Here is a 10,801-nt window from a genome sequence, read left to right as displayed (position 1 = left end):
ACATTTTAGAAAACATACTTCCACTTTGAGTTTAACCATAATTTTTGGATATAGTTTCATGTTCATAATAAAAATCATTTTCTCAGAATAACAACTTTTAAATCAAAGTTTATCATAGTTTTTAATTAACTAACCCAAAACAGCCCGCGGTGTTACTACGACGGCGTAAATCCGGTTTTACGGTGTTTTTCGTGTTTCCAGGTTTTAAATCATTAAGTTAGCATATCATATAGATATAGAACATGTGTTTAGTTGATTTTAAAAGTCAAGTTAGAAGGATTAACTTTTATTTGCGAACAAGTTTAGAATTAACTAAACTATGTTCTAGTGATTACAAGTTTAAACCTTCGAATAAGATAGCTTTATATGTATGAATCGAATGATGTTATGAACATCATTACTACCTTAAGTTCCTTGGATAAACCTACTGGAAAATAGAAAAATGGATCTAGCTTCAACGGATCCTTGGATGGCTCGAAGTTCTTGAAGCAGAATCATGACACGAAAACAAGTTCAAGTAAGATCATCACTTGAAATAAGATTGTTATAGTTATAGAAATTGAACCAAAGTTTGAATATGATTATTACCTTGTATTAGAATGATAACCTACTGTAATAAATAAAGATTTCTTGAGGTTGGATGATCACCTTACAAGATTGGAAGTGAGCTAGCAAACTTGAAAGTATTCTTGATTTTATGAAACTAGAACTTTTGGAATTTATGAAGAACACTTAGAACTTGAAGATAGAACTTGAGAGAGATCAATTAGATGAATAAAATTGAAGAATGAAAGTGTTTTTAGGTATTTTTGGTCGTTGGTGTATGGATTAGATATAAAGGATATGTAATTTTGTTTTCATGTAAATAAGTCATGAATGATTACTCATATTTTTGTAATTTTATGAGATATTTCTTGCTAGTTGCCAAATGATGGTTCCCACATGTGTTAGGTGAATCACATGGGCTGCTAAGAGCTGATCATTGGAGTGTATATACCAATAGTACATACATCTAAAAGCTGTGTATTGTACGAGTACGAATACGGGTGCATACGAGTAGAATTGTTGATGAAACTGAACGAGGATGTAATTGTAAGCATTTTTGTTAAGTAGAAGTATTTTGATAAGTGTATTGAAGTCTTTCAAAAGTGTATAAATACATATTAAAACACTACATGTATATACATTTTAACTGAGTCGTTAAGTCATCGTTAGTCGTTACATGTAAGTGTTGTTTTGAAACCTTTAGGTTAACGATCTTGTTAAATGTTGTTAACCCAATGTTTATAATATCAAATGAGATTTTAAATTATTATATTATCATGATATTATCATGTATGAATATCTCTTAATATGATATATATACATTAAATGTCTTTGCAACGATAATCGTTACATATATGTCTCGTTTAAAAATCATTAAGTTAGTAGTCGTGTTTTTACATATGTAGTTCATTGTTAATATACTTTATGATATGTTTTCTTATCATAGTATCATGTTAACTATATATATATATCCATATATATGTCATCATATAGTTTTTACAAGTTTTAACGTTCGTGAATCACCGATCAACTTGGGTGGTCTATTGTCTATATGAAACATATTTCAATTAATCAAGTCTTAACAAGTTTGATTGCTTAACATGTTGGAAACATTTAATCATGTAAATATCAATCTCAATTAATGTATATAAACATGGAAAAGTTCGGGTCACTACAGTACCTACCTGTTAAATAAATTTCGTCCCGAAATTTTAAGGTGTTGAAGGTGTTGACGAATCTTCTGGAAATAGATGCGGGTATTTCTTCTTCATCTGATCTTCACGCTCCCAGGTGAACTCGGGTCCTCTACGAGCATTCCATCGAACCTTAACAATTGGTATCTTGTTTTGCTTAAGTCTTTTAACCTCACGATCCATTATTTCGACGGGTTCTTCGATGAATTGAAGTTTTTCGTTGATTTGGATTTCATCTAACGGAATAGTGAGATCTTCTTTAGCAAAACATTTCTTTAAATTCGAGATGTGGAAAGTGTTATGTACAGCCGCGAGTTGTTGAGGTAACTCTAGTCAGTAAGCTACTGGTCCGACACGATCAATAATCTTGAATGGTCCAATATACCTTGGATTTAATTTCCCTCGTTTACCAAATCGAACAACGCCTTTCCAAGGTGCAACTTTAAGCATGACCATCTCTCCAATTTCAAATTCTATATCTTTTCTTTTAATGTCAGCGTAGCTCTTTTGTCGACTTTGGGCGGTTTTCAACCGTTGTTGAATTTGGATGATCTTCTCGGTAGTTTCTTGTATAATCTCCGGACCCGTAATCTGTCTATCCCCCACTTCACTCCAACAAATCGGAGACCTGCACTTTCTACCATAAAGTGCTTCAAACGGCGACATCTCAATGCTTGAATGGTAGCTGTTGTTGTAGGAAAATTCTGCTAACGGTAGATGTCGATCCCAACTGTTTCCGAAATCAATAACACATGCTCGTAGCATGTCTTCAAGCGTTTGTATCGTCCTTTCGCTCTGCCCATCAGTTTGTGGATGATAGGCAGTACTCATGTCTAGACGAGTTCCTAATGCTTGCTGTAATGTCTGCCAGAATCTTGAAATAAATCTGCCATCCCTATCAGAGATAATAGAGATTGGTATTCCATGTCTGGAGAAGACTTCCTTCAAATACAGTCGTGCTAACTTCTCCATCTTGTCATCTTCTCTTATTGGTAGGAAGTGTGCTGATTTGGTGAGACGATCAACTATTACCCAAATAGTATCAAAACCACTTGCAGTCCTTGGCAATTTAGTGATGAAATCCATGGTAATGTTTTCCCATTTCCATTCCGGGATTTCGGGTTGTTGAAGTAGACCTGATGGTTTCTGATGCTCAGCTTTGACCTTAGAACACGTCAAACATTCTCCTACGTATTTAGCAACATCGGCTTTCATACCCGGCCACCAAAAATGTTTCTTGAGATCCTTGTACATCTTCCCCGTTCCAGGATGTATTGAGTATCTGGTTTTATGAGCTTCTCTAAGTACCATTTCTCTCATATCTCCAAATTTTGGTACCCAAATCCTTTCAGCCCTATACCGGGTTCCGTCTTCCCGAATATTAAGATGCTTCTCCGATCCTTTGGGTATTTCATCCTTTAAATTTCCCTCTTTTAAAACTCCTTGTTGCGCCTCCTTTATTTGAGTAGTAATGTTATTATGAATCATTATATTCATAGATTTTACTCGAATGGGTTCTCTGTCCTTCCTGCTCAAGGCATCGGCTACCACATTTGCCTTCCCCGGGTGGTAACGAATCTCAAAGTCATAATCATTCAATAATTCAATCCACCTACGCTGCCTCATATTCAGTTGTTTCTGATTAAATATGTGTTGAAGACTTTTGTGGTCGGTATATATAATACTTTTGACCCCATATAAGTAGTGCCTCCAAGTCTTTAATGCAAAAACAACTGCGCCTAATTCCAAATCATGCGTCGTATAATTTTGTTCGTGAATCTTCAATTGTCTAGACGCATAAGCAATCACCTTCGTTCGTTGCATTAATACACAACCGAGACCTTGCTTTGATGCATCACAATAAATCACAAAATCATCATTCCCTTCAGGCAATGACAATATAGGTGCCGTAGTTAGCTTTTTCTTCAATAACTGAAACGCTTTCTCTTGTTCATCATTCCATTCAAATTTCTTCCCTTTATGCGTTAATGCAGTCAAGGGTTTTGCTATTCTGGAAAAGTCTTGGATGAACCTTCTGTAGTAACCAGCTAGTCCTAAAAACTGGCGTATGTGTTTCGGAGTTTTCGGGGTTTCCTACTTTTCAACAGTTTCTATCTTTGCCGGATCCACCTTAATACCTTCTTTATTCACTATGTGACCGAGGAATTGAACTTCTTCCAACCAAAATGCACACTTTGAAAACTTAGCGTACAATTCTTCCTTCCTCAATACTTCTAACACCTTTCTCAAATGTTCACCGTGTTCTTGGTCATTCTTTGAGTAAATAAGTATGTCATCAATGAAAACAATGACAAACTTGTCAAGGTATAGTCCACACACTCGGTTCATAAGGTCCATGAACACAGCTGGTGTATTAGTTAAACCAAACGGCATGACCATAAACTCGTAATGACCGTAACGTGTTCTGAAAGCAGTCTTTGGAATATCATCTTCTTTCACCCGCATTTGATGATACCCGGAACGTAAGTCAATCTTTGAATAAACAGACGAGCCTTGTAGTTGATCAAATAAGTCGTCAATTCTCGGTAGTGGGTAGCGGTTCTTGATGGTAAGTTTGTTCAACTCTCGGTAGTCGATACACAACCTGAATGTACCATCTTTCTTCTTGACAAACAAAACAGGAGCTCCCCACGGTGATGTGCTTGGTCGAATGAAACCACGCTCTAAAAGTTCTTGTAATTGGCTTTGCAGTTCTTTCATCTCGCTGGGTGCGAGTCTGTAAGGAGCACGAGCTATTGGTGCAGCTCCTGGTACAAGATCTATTTGAAATTCAACGGATCGATGTGGAGGTAATCCCGGTAATTCTTTCGGAAATACATCGGGAAATTCTTTTCCAATGGGAACATCATTGATGCTCTTTTCTTCAGTTTGTACTTTCTCGACGTGTGCTAGAACAGCATAGCAACCTTTTCTTATTAGTTTTTGTGCCTTCAAATTACTAATAAGATGTAGCTTCGTGTTTCCCTTTTCTCCGTACACCATTAAGGGTTTTCCTTTTTCTCGTATAATGCGAATTGCATTTTTGTAACAAACGATCTCCGCTTTCACTTCTTTCAACCAGTCCATACCGATTATCACATCAAAACTCCCTAACTCTACTGGTATCAAATCAATCTTAAATGTTTCGCTAACCAGTTTAATTTCTCGATTCCGACATATATTATCTGCTGAAATTAATTTACCATTTGCTAATTCGAGTAAAAATTTACTATCCAAAGGCGTCAATGGACAACTTAATTTAGCACAAAAATCTCTACTCATATAGCTTCTATCCGCACCCGAATCAAATAAAACGTAAGCAGATTTATTGTCAATAAGAAACGTACCCGTAACAAGCTCCGGGTCTTCCTGTGCCTCTACCGCATTAATATTGAAAACTCTTCCATGACCTTGTCCATTCGTGTTCTCCTGGTTCGGGCAATTTCTAATAATGTGGCCTGGTTTTCCACATTTATAACAAACTACATTGGCATAACTTGCTCCGACACTACTTGCTCCGCCATTACTCGTTCCGACAACATTTGTTCCTTTCGTTCTATTAACCCCTGGTCCGTAGACCTCACACTTCGCCGCGCTATGACCATTTCTTTTACACTTGTTGCAAAATTTGGTGCAGAACCCCGAGTGATTCTTTTCACACCTTTGGCATAGTTGCTTCTGATTGTTGTTGTTGTTGCGGTTATTATTGTTGTTGGGATGATTGTTGTAGTTGCTATTGTTGTTGTTGTTGTTGTTGTTGTTGTTGGGCCGTTTGTTGTAGTTGCGATTGATGTTGCGATTGTTGGGATAATTGTTGCGATTATTGTTGTAATTGCTGTTGTTGTTGTATTGGTGATTCTTATCACCGTTTTCCTCCTACTTTCTTTTGACTTGCTTCACATTGGCCTCTTCAGCAGTCTGTTCTTTAATTCTTTCTTCAATCTGGTTCACTAGTTTGTGAGCCATTCTACATGCCTGTTGTATGGAGGCGGGCTCGTGTGAACTTATATCTTCTTGGATTCTTTCCGGTAATCCTTTCACAAACGCGTCGATCTTCTCTTCCTCATCTTCGAATGCTCCCGGACACAATAGGCACAATTCTGTGAATCGTCTTTCGTACGTGGTAATATCAAGTCCTTGGGTTCGTAACCCTCTAAGTTCTGTCTTGAGCTTATTGACCTCGGTTCTGGGACGGTACTTCTCGTTCATCAAGTGCTTGAATGCTGACCACGGTAGTGCGTACGCATCATCTTGTCCCACTTGCTCTAGATAGGTATTCCACCATGTTAACGCAGAACCTGTGAAGGTATGCGTAGCGTACTTCACTTTGTCCTCTTCAGTACACTTACTTATGGCAAACACCGATTCAACCTTCTCGGTCCACCGTTTCAATCCGATCGGTCCTTCGGTTCCATCAAATTCCAAAGGTTTGCAGGCAGTGAATTCTTTGTAGGTGCATCCTACACGATTTCCTGTACTGCTAGATCCAAGGTTATTGTTGGTATGTAGCGCAGCCTGTACTGCGGCTATGTTTGAAGCTAGAAAAGTACGGAATTCCTCTTCATTCATATTCACGGTGTGTCGAGTAGTCGGTGCCATTTCCTTCAAAATAGTTAAATGGAACAAGTTAATCATACAGAATATTAAGAGTAGTTAATAGTATTTCGTAGCATAATATGAACTCATTTATAAAAGCTTTTTCTTCATATTAGCGTTTTATAAGTTTAAATTCGGGTAGTACCTACCCGTTAAGTTCATACTTAGTAGCTAATATACAATTCAACTACTACAATTCTATATGAAAAACTGATTATAATAATATTTCGCGTTCAAACTTTTATACAATATTTTACAAACTTACAATACCGCTTATTTTACATAAAGCATGAAATATAGCACACAATAACTTTGATACAAGATAGTTGTGAAGACAATTCTAGCTAGTACACAAGTCGTGCGGCAAAGGCAATAAAGACACGTAATTCATACGTCCAGAAACAAGTCATGCATTCTGGTTTTACTAGGACTACTTCCCATCCTTGGTCTTGTGCAACATAACCGTTATGGCCGTTGATAAGACAGCGTGTTGTAACGTCATCAAAGGGACGAGGGTTACGTAATGTCCAACAGTCCCGTAATAATCTAAAAACCTCATTTCTTACCCCAATTACCGACTCCGTCACTTGTGGAAACGTTTTGTTTAATAGTTGTAGACCGATGTTCTTGTTCTCACTTTGGTGAGAAGCGAACATTACTAATCCGTAAGCATAACATGCTTCTTTATGTTGCATGTTAGCCGCTTTTTCTAAATCACGAAGTCCAATATTCGGATATATTGAGTCAAAATAATTTCTTAACCCGTTGCGTAAAATAGCATTTGGGTTCCCCGCAATATATGCGTCAAAGTAAACACATCGTAACTTATGGGTTTCCCAATGTGATATCCCCCATCTTTCAAACGAAAGTCTCTTATAAACCAAGACATTCTTGGAACGTTCTTCGAATGTCTTACAAACTGATCTCGCCTTAAATAGTTGTGCCGAAGAATTCTGGCCGACTCTAGACAAGATTTCATCAATCATGTCTCCGGGTAGGTCTCTTAAAATATTGGGTTGTCTATCCATTTTGTGTTTTTAAACTGTAAAATAGACAATAGTTAGTTTCATAAAAAAAAATACTAATTAATACAAGCAATTTTTACATATATCATAAAGCATAAGAACACTATATTACATATATTACACCACACGAATACAACTATCTTATTCCGACTCGCTCGTTTCTTCTTCTTCGGTTTTGGTTTGTTTTGCCAAGTTTCTAGGGATATATGATGTTCCCCTAATACGAGCCGTCGTTGTCCACATTGGTTTAGAAAAACCTGGTGGTTTAGAGGTTCCCGGGTCATTGTTACAACTTAAGGACTTCGGGGGTTGACGATACATATAAAGTTCATCGGGGTTGGAATTAGATTTCTCTATTTTTATGCCCTTTCCCTTATTATTTTCTTTTGCCTTTTTAAATTCAGTTGGGGTAATTTCTATAACATCATCGGAATTCTCGTCGGAATCCGATTCATCGGAGAATTGGTAATCCTCCCAATATTTTGCTTCCTTGGCGGAAACACCATTGACCATAATTAACTTTGGTCGGTTGGTTGAGGATTTTCTTTTACTTAACCGTTTTATTATTTCCCCCACCGGTTCTATTTCTTCATCCGGTTCCGATTCTTCTTCCGGTTCCGATTCTTCTTCCGGTTCCGACTCTTCTTCCGGTTCCTCTTCGGGAACTTGTGAATCAGTCCACAAATCATTCCAATTTACATTTGACTCTTCATTATTATTAGGTGAGTCAATGGGACTTGTTCTAGAGGTAGACATCTATCACATCATATCAAACACGTTAAGAGATTAATATATCACATAATATTCATATGTTAAAAATATATAGTTTCCAACAAAAATGTTAAGCAATCATTTTTAAAGAAAACACGGTCGAAGTCCAGACTCACTAATGCATCCTAACAAACTCGATAAGACACACTAATGTAAATTTTCTGGTTCTCTAAGACCAACGCTCTGATACCAACTGAAATGTCCCGTTCTTATTGATTAAAAACGTTCCATATTAATTGATTTCGTTGCGAGGTTTTGACCTCTATATGAGACGTTTTTCAAAGACTGCATTCATTTTTAAAACAAACCATAACCTTTATTTCATAAATAAAGGTTTAAAAAGCTTTACGTAGATTATCAAATAATGATAATCTAAAATATCCTGTTTACACACGACCATTACATAATGGTTTACAATACAAATATGTTACATCGAAATCAGTTTCTTGAATGCAGTTTTTACACAATATCATACAAACATGGACTCCAAATCTTGTCCTTATTTTAGTATGCGACAGCGGAAGCTCTTAATATTCATCTGAGAATAAACATGCTTTAAACGTCAACAAAAATGTTGGTGAGTTATAGGTTTAACCTATATATATCAAATCGTAACAATAGACCACAAGATTTCATATTTCAATACACATCCCATACATAGAGATAAAAATCATTCATATGGTGAACACCTGGTAACCGACAATAACAAGATGCATATATAAGAATATCCCCATCATTCCGGGACACCCTTCGGATATGATATAAATTTCGAAGTACTAAAACATCCGGTACTTTGGATGGGGTTTGTTAGGCCCAATAGATCTATCTTTAGGATTCGCGTCAATTAGGGTGTCTGTTCCCTAATTCTTAGATTACCAGACTTAATAAAAAGGGGCATATTCGATTTCGATAATTCAACCATAGAATGTAGTTTCACGTACTTGTGTCTATTTTGTAAATCATTTATAAAACCTGCATGTATTCTCATCCCAAAAATATTAGATTTTAAAAGTGGGACTATAACTCACTTTCACAGATTTTTACTTCGTCGGGAAGTAAGACTTGGCCACTGTTGATTCACGAACCTATAACAATATATACATATATATTAAAGTATGTTCAAAATATATTTACAACAATTTTAATATATTTTGATGTTTTAAGTTTATTAAGTCAGCTGTCCTCGTTAGTAACCTATAACTAGTTGTCCACAGTTAGATGTACAGAAATAAATCGATAAATATTATCTTGAATCAATCCACGACCCAGTGTATACGTATCTCAGTATTGATCACAACTCAAACTATATATATTTTGGAATCAACCTCAACCCTGTATAGCTAACTCCAACATTCACATATAGAGTGTCTATGGTTGTTCCGAAATATATATAGATGTGTCGACATGATAGGTCGAAACATTGTATACGTGTCTATGGTATCTCAAGATTACATAATATACAATACAAGTTGATTAAGTTATGGTTGGAATAGATTTGTTACCAATTTTCACGTAGCTAAAATGAGAAAAATTATCCAATCTTGTTTTACCCATAACTTCTTCATTTTAAATCCGTTTTGAGTGAATCAAATTGCTATGGTTTCATATTGAACTCTATTTTATGAATCTAAATAGAAAAAGTATAGGTTTATAGTCGGAAAAATAAGTTACAAGTCATTTTTGTAAAGGTAGTCATTTCAGTCGAAAGAACGACGTCTAGATGAACATTTTAGAAAACATACTTCCACTTTGAGTTTAACCATAATTTTTGGATATAGTTTCATGTTCATAATAAAAATCATTTTCTCAGAATAACAACTTTTAAATCAAAGTTTATCATAGTTTTTAATTAACTAACCCAAAACAGCCCGCGGTGTTACTACGACGGCGTAAATCCGGTTTTACGGTGTTTTTCGTGTTTCCAGGTTTTAAATCATTAAGTTAGCATATCATATAGATATAGAACATGTGTTTAGTTGATTTTAAAAGTCAATTTAGAAGGATTAACTTTTATTTGCGAACAAGTTTAGAATTAACTAAACTATGTTCTAGTGATTACAAGTTTAAACCTTCGAATAAGATAGCTTTATATGTATGAATCGAATGATGTTATGAACATCATTACTACCTTAAGTTCCTTGGATAAACCTACTGGAAAATAGAAAAATGGATCTAGCTTCAACGGATCCTTGGATGGCTCGAAGTTCTTGAAGCAGAATCATGACACGAAAACAAGTTCAAGTAAGATCATCACTTGAAATAAGATTGTTATAGTTATAGAAATTGAACCAAAGTTTGAATATGATTATTACCTTGTATTATAATGATAACCTACTGTAATAAACAAAGATTTCTTGAGTTTGGATGATCACCTTACAAGATTGGAAGTGAGCTAGCAAACTTGAAAGTATTCTTGATTTTATGAAACTAGAACTTTTGGAATTTATGAAGAACACTTAGAACTTGAAGATAGAACTTGAGAGAGATCAATTAGATGAAGAAAATTGAAGAATGAAAGTGTTTTTAGGTGTTTTTGGTCGTTGGTGTATGGATTAGATATAAAGGATATGTAATTTTGTTTTCATGTAAATAAGTCATGAATGATTACTCATATTTTTGTAATTTTATGAGATATTTCTTGCTAGTTGCCAAATGATGGTTCCCACATGT

Source organism: Rutidosis leptorrhynchoides, chromosome 3 (assembly GCF_046630445.1).
Source record: "Rutidosis leptorrhynchoides isolate AG116_Rl617_1_P2 chromosome 3, CSIRO_AGI_Rlap_v1, whole genome shotgun sequence".
In the NCBI taxonomy this organism is placed as follows: domain Eukaryota; kingdom Viridiplantae; phylum Streptophyta; class Magnoliopsida; order Asterales; family Asteraceae; genus Rutidosis; species Rutidosis leptorrhynchoides.
Note: the sequence above shows the minus strand (reverse complement) of the source record.